Genomic DNA, 7500 nt, shown 5'->3' on the forward strand with positions numbered 1-7500 from the left:
AGGCCATTAATCCTCTTCCTCATGGCAATCAAATGGTCTAATGGTACACAAACTAATGGTAAAGATGTGTCCCAGTACTGAAGAGATTAGAATAGTGAAGACTGTGGTCATTAATCATCTGACCTCCATAGACCCTTCCTAATGTAAAAAAAAAAAAAAAAAAAAAAATGGTCTAATGGTACACAAATCTCAAGGTAAAAATGTGTCCCAGTATTTTGACTACTATATAATATGAGACAGTCAGTATTTAAGCATTTTCCAGGATTAATTAAGGATTCTAAGGAATTTTACGTGTATATAACATGAAACAGTGAATAGAATGAGTTTTTACTAATATACTGCATTATTTACGAGTATCAAACATGAAGCAGTAAATAGAATGAGTCATCTTATCAACATATTGCATCTTTTTACGAATACTGAACATGAGATAGTGAATAGAATAAGTTTTAAAGAATACATTGCGTTATTTACGAGTATTATACATGAAACAATGAACATTAAGTATTTTCTGTAGTACTAATCATGTTTTACGAGCAACTCATATGGTTTTAACAAGCATGAAGTATGTAACGATGAAAATTCTGTATTCAGTGCAACATAATGGAGAAAGTTTACTATTATCTGTTTCATACTTAACACTTCAAAAAAATGTAATATATTCTTAAAAAGGTAAAATATTCATAATTTCATAACTAATAGTCAATATGCGATGTTGTTTAGTCCTTTAAAAATACAAATATTATACTTTATATAATTGAAAAAGGCAAAATATTCATCATTTCTGTATATTCTTTTAAAAATGCAAATATTATACTTTATATACTTAACACTAAAAAAAAATACAGTATATTCTAAGGCCAAAATATTCACCATTTAATAACTAATAATCAATATGCAGCGCTGTATAGTCTTTTAAAAATACAAATATCATACTCTTCATACTTGATACTTATAAAAATGCAATATATTCTTAAAAAGGTAAAATACTTATAATTTCATAACTAATGTTGTTTATTCCTTTAAAAAATGTAAATATACTTTTCATACTCGATACTTCAAAAAAATTACAATATATTCTTAAAAAGGCCGCCGTGGTACAGTGGACCCATGCGTGCTTTGGGGTCCGAGGGGTCTCCAAGCGCACGGGTTCGAATCCTGTCCACGGTCCGAGTGTAGGTTGGGCTTCCTCACTCGGGGCAATGGTTTCCTAGCGGGTGGGTTTTGAGATAGGAGGTACCACAAAAAATACTCCCTTTAGCCCAGAAATCCCCGTGAAAACCCCACAGAGTATTAAAAAAAAAAAAAAAAAAAAATCATAACTATAAAAATAATAAGTCAATATGGAACGCTGTATATTCTTTTAAAAATGCAAATATCATACTTTTAATACTTAATACTTATAAAAACGCAACATATTCTTTAAAAAAAATGCAAAATATTCATCACTTCACAATCAGTAGCTAAAAAAAACATCTCAAACTCGTAGTAAAAAAGATAAAATAAAGGAAAGGAAAGAGAATGAAAGAAAATAGAAGAAAAGAAAGGGCATACTGAAAAAATGTAAAATAAAAAATAAAGGGTAGAAAGGAAGCATCTGAAGCCATAGCACGTGACACCCACACCTTAAACATTCACACATTTCGTCAAACATTCACCATTTCTCACTTCAAACATTCTCCATTTCTCACTTCAAACATTCACCATTTCTTAGTTCAAACATTCACCATTTCTCACTTCAAACATTCACCATTTCTCACTTCAAACATTCACCATTTCTCACTTCAAACATTCGCCATTTCTCACTTCAAACATTCACCATTTCTCACTTCAAACATTCACCATTTCTCACTTCAAACATCACACAATTCGTCAAACATTCACCATTTCTCACTTCAAACATTCTCCATTTCTCACTTCAAACATCACACAATTCGTCAAACATTCACCATTTCTCACTTCAAACATTCTCCATTTCTCACTTCAAACATCACACAATTCGTCAAACATTCACCATTTCTCACTTCAAACATTCGCCATTTCTCACTTCAAACATCACACAATTCGTCAAACATTCACCATTTCTCACTTCAAACATTCTCCATTTCTCACTTCAAACATCACACAATTCGTCAAACATTCACCATTTCTCACTTCAAACATTCGCCATTTCTCACTTCAAACATTCTCCATTTCTCACTTCAAACATTCTCCATTCCTCACTTCAAACATTCACCATTTCCCACTTCAAACATTCACCATTTCTCACTTCAAACATCACACAATTCGTCAAACATTCACCATTTCTCACTTCAAACATCACACAATTCGTCAAACATTCACCATTTCTCACTTCAAACATTCACACAATTCGTCAAACATTCACCATTTCTCACTTCAAACATTCTCCATTTCTCACTTCAAACATCACACAATTCGTCAAACATTCACCATTTCTCACTTCAAACATTCACCATTTCTCACTTCAAACATCACACAATTCGTCAAACATTCACCATTTCTCACTTCAAACATCACACAATTCGTCAAACATTCACCATTTCTCACTTCAAACATTCACCATTTCTCACTTCAAACATCACACAATTCGTCAAACATTCACCATTTCTCACTTCAAACATTCTCCATTTCTCACTTCAAACATTCGCCATTTCTCACTTCAAACATTCACCATTTCTCACTTCAAACTCACACAATTCGTCAAACATTCATCATTTTTCACTTCAAACATTCACCATTTCTCACTTCAAACATTCTCCATTTCTCACTTCAAACATCACACAATTCGTCAAACATTCACCATTTCTCACTTCAAACATTCGCAAAAAGTGCAACATGTTCTTTGAAAAATACAAACATCCTCCGTTTCATAGTTACAGAATACAATAAATTTTTAACCAAAGGCAAAAATAAGTAATAAAAATGTACTATTAAAAGACCTAAATAAACGTACAGTAATCTTAATATTCACCATCCCATGCTTAAGACATTCGAAAAAAAATGCATTATTCTCAAAAGGACAAAAAATAGTTATAAAAACGCAATATTCCTAAGAAAAATACCTAAATTAATATAAAAAATCTTAATATTCACCATTTCATACTTAAGGCACTCGTAAAAAAAAAAATGTATTATATTCTCAAGAAGACAAGAAATAGTTATAAAAAATGCAGTATTCATAAAAAAAAGCTAAATTAACACAAAAAAAAAATCTTAATAATCACCATCCCATACTTACGACTTTCGAAAAAAAAATATTCTCAGAAGGGCAAAAAATAGCTATAAAAACGCAATATTCCTGAAAAAAACCTTAATCAATATAAAAAAATCATAATATTCACCATTACATACTTAAAACACTCGTAAAAAAAAAATAAATGCATTATATAGTTATAAAAATGCAGTATTCATAAAAGAAGCTAAATAAACACAAAAATCTTAATACTCACCATTGACAAAACAGCAACACATTCTTTAAAAACCCTTCAAAATCACTAAAGAGAGAAATAGCATGACGGCTCACCTTTGTTGGCTTTGCTGTGTTTCTCCTCACCTGGCTTGCTAATTAACGTTCACCTGGCATTATATAAAAGGTTAGATAAAGCAGAGGTGGAAATAGATAGGCGAATTTTGTTAACCCTTTCAGTACCATGACGTGTTTTCATATTCACCCTGCATACTATTTTGGTGACTTTCTACAGCTTCAGAAACTCATGTGTGGGATTAGAATAGTGAAAACTGTGGCTATTGATCTCTTGACCTCCATAGACCCTTCCTAATGTTAATAAAATGGTCTAATGGAATACAAATCTCAAGGTAAAAATGTGTCCCAGTACTGAAGGGGTTAAAATAATGAAGACTGTGGCCATTAATCTCCTGACCTCCATAGACTCTTCCTAATGTTAATAAAATGGTCTAATCACACCAAAAATTCGTGATAAAAAATGCGAGTTAGTACTGAAGAGATTATGGGAACTGATGGCTTCTTACCTGGCTTATTAATTAACCTTCACCTGGCACTGTGTAGGAGGTCAGGTAAAGTGTAGGTGGATATAGATGGGCGTTAAGGGACCTGATGGCGTTCTTGCAGCCTCACTTCCTGATTCCTAATGTTCTTGTGTTTTAAGTGAGGTAAATGAGGAAGACATGAAATAAATAATAAAATAAATGAAATAACTGGTTAAAAATATAGAAGTAGGAAGATAAAGATAGAGAGTTAATGGTAAAAGGAGCAGTTATATGTGGTTTGGAAATAAAGACAAAAAGAAAGGAAGGAATGAAAATAAGATAGAAAGAAAAGGGTAACATTTTTTTTTATTTAATTGGCGTGTTTGCTTTTCCTTGGTGATTTGAAAAGAAATGTTAGTTAAATGTTACGTGTATGTATGTATGTATGTATGTATGTATGTAAAAAGAGGACGTGAAAAGTGCTAAAAAATGAGAAGATACTGGTGAAATAAATGTTAAAAATGAGAAGATACTGGTGAAAGAAATTAAAGTATGAATGAAAAAAAAAAATGAACAAAACTCGAGTAAATAAATAAAACGAAAAAAAAAAAAAACGGAAGGAAAGAAAAAGAGAATAAAAATAAGAAAAGATAAAATAAATAACGAAATTGCAAGAGTAAGAAAAAAAAAAAAAAAAAAAAAAAAAAAAAAAAAAAAAACAAGGAAACAGGAAACATAACTAAGAAGGAAAAATAATAAGTGTTTTTTACAAGCGCATGAAAAGCAAAGAGCGAGAAGAGGAACAGGAACAAGAAACACACACAAAAAAAAAAAAAAAAGGAAAGTATCAGTAACTCACAAAACACACGAGCAAGCAAGCAAAAAAAAAAAAAAAAAAAAAAGAGAAAATAAAGACACGGAACATAATAAAGATAGAAAATAACTTTTTACACAAACATAACGAAAATAAAAAGATTAAAAAAAAACACTCAAAAATCGATACCAAGCAAAGAAAAACGAAAAGGAGACAAGGAATAAAGATGAAAAAAAAACGAGAAAAACAAACAAAACAATGAAAAAAACAGAAAAAAAAAAAGAATATTAGTAACAATCAAAACACAAAAAGAAAGCAAGAAAAACGAAAAAAAAGAAAGAGAAAGATAAGGAAACGTAATAAAAGATAAGAAAATGATAATAAACAAAGAAAATAATGAACAAAAACAACAGAAGACAAAAACAAGAATATCAGTAACAATAAAAACACAAAAATAAGCGAAAAAAGAGAAAGAAAAATGAAGACAGAATATGATAAAGAAAATGAAAAAGAAAAAAAAAACACGAATAAACAAAACAATAAAAAACAACAAAAAAACAACAAAAAACAAGAATATCAATCACTCAAAACACAAAAAAAAAAAAACAAAAAAAAAATAAAAATCTCTACACGAACAAACAAAACAATAAATAAAAAAACAACAAACAAACAACAAAAACAAGAATAACAAGAATATCAATCACTCAAAACACAAAAAAAAAAAAAAGACAAGAAAACGTAAATAAAATAAAATGAAAACTTCTCTTAAAACAAACAAAACAATAAACCAAAACAAAAACAAACAACAACAAAAACAAGAATATCAATCACACAGCACAAACCACGAAAGCAAGCAAGCAAAACGAGAAAAAAACGGAAAAGAAGAAAAAAAATAGAAAGGACTTATTTTTTCTTCTTTTTTTTACCAGTGACAACAAACAGTGTGGAAATAATGGCCACTAAAACACTAAAGAAAAAAAAAAAATGGAAAAAAAAAAAGCGCACTATCTGAAGGGACGAGCGGGTGGCGGGTTGGGTTGGAGGGAGGGTATATAAGGAGGACTCAGGACACTACCGCCTCACACTTCCTCAAGGGGTGTGACTGTCTGTTCTCTTCCTTCACTCCCTCACTCCCTCACTCCTGCCTGCCTCACCTGCCGGAGGGGAAACACAAGGCGAGATAACAAGGTGGGGAAATTGTGTGTTGTTGTAATTGTTGTTTTTTTTTTTTTTATGTATTTATTTATTTATTTATTTGATTTGATTTTGTTATTCTTGATTTGAAAAGATATGTTAGTTTAATGAGATTTGTTTGTTTGTATGTATGTATGTGTGTGTGTATGTGTGTATGTATGTAGTAGGAGTAGTAGTAGTAGGAGTAGTAGTAGTAGTAGTAGTAGTAGTAGTAGTAGTAGTAGTAGTGAGATAAATACTACTAACTACTACTACCACCACCACCACAACTACTACTACTACTACTACTACTACTACTACTACTACTACTACTACTATTACTTCTACCACTACTACAACTGTAACTACAACTACTACTACGACACCAATTCAACCAACCCTTCCCCTCCCCACACACAGCATGAGGGCGTGGGCGGCATGGTGGTGGTGGTGCTGGTGGTGGCTGTGACGCGGGTGAAGGCTGGCTACGGGCCGGGCCGCTACGTGTACCATGGAGGCGGCACCCAGGTGACCAGTAGAGAACAATTAGCAGGTTTTTGGAATGAAATGAGAGATTCAGATAACAGAGAACCAGATAGATGTCAAAAAGAGAACGAAAAATAATATAAACTACATAAATAAAAAAAAAATAAATAAATAAAAAACAGGTGGATTTTAAGGTGATTTGAATAAAATATACTTGTTAATTAATAAAGCAGGTAATTAAAATCTCAGGTGAATATTAAAAGCAATTAAAGATAAACTAGAGACAAGTTTATTTTTTGGTTAATAATTGATAATCCTCTTGTCTATTTTTCTCTTCCAATTCTTCTTTATTCTTTTTTCTATTGTTCTGCTTCCATTTTCTTTTTATTTTTCTCCTATTTTTATTATTATTAGAAAAAAATGTTTCCTAATTAAAAAAAAAAAAAAACAGGTACTTTCTAATTGCTGTTTTCTGTCAACCTTGCCCCGTTTTCTTTCTCGTCATTCCCGTTTTCTCTCCAGTTACCGTTTTCTTTCCCGTTTTCTCTCATTCCCGTTTTCTCTCCAGTTACCGTTTTCTTTCCCGTTTTTCTCTCACTTCCCGTTTTCTCTCCGTCATTCCCGTTTTCTCTCCCATCCCGTTTTCTCTCACCATTCCCGTTTTCTCCCACTTCCGTTTTCTCTCACCATTCCCGTTTTCTCTCACCATCCCGTTTTCTCTCCAGTTACCGTTTTCTCCCACTTCCCGTTTTCTCCCTATTCCCGTTTTCTCTCCCCATCCCGTTTTCTCTCACCATTCCCGTTTTCTCCACAGGTTCAGACGGTGGTGGAGACAGTGACAGAAACAGTGGTGGAGACACAGACAGAGACGGTGGTGGAGACACAGACAGAGACACAGACAGAAACAGTGGTGGAGACAGAGACAGTGACGGAGACAGAGACAGAGACAGTGACAGAGACAGTGGTCCTTCATAAACACTGCGGCGGCGGCGGTGGTGGTGCTGGTGCTGGTGCTGGTGGTGGTGCTGGCGGCGGTGCTGGTGGTGGTGCTGGTGGTG

At 32.7% G+C, this 7500-nt stretch overlaps 2 long non-coding RNA genes across 2 annotated transcripts in view; one reads left to right on the top strand and one right to left on the bottom strand.

The window, feature by feature from the left end:
* Nucleotides 1-7500, bottom strand: part of LOC123501062 — a 46507-nt gene that overhangs the window by 21813 nt on the left and 17194 nt on the right. The gene's annotated exons all lie outside the window — the stretch shown is intronic.
* LOC123501064 lies at nucleotides 5865-7327 on the top strand. The gene is made up of 3 exons (XR_006673549.1): nucleotides 5865-5971; nucleotides 6377-6484; nucleotides 7257-7327. It is a non-coding gene; the product is annotated as an uncharacterized LOC123501064 (long non-coding RNA).

The sequence above is a fragment of the Portunus trituberculatus genome, chromosome 8 (assembly GCF_017591435.1).
Source record: "Portunus trituberculatus isolate SZX2019 chromosome 8, ASM1759143v1, whole genome shotgun sequence".
Classification (NCBI taxonomy): domain Eukaryota; kingdom Metazoa; phylum Arthropoda; class Malacostraca; order Decapoda; family Portunidae; genus Portunus; species Portunus trituberculatus.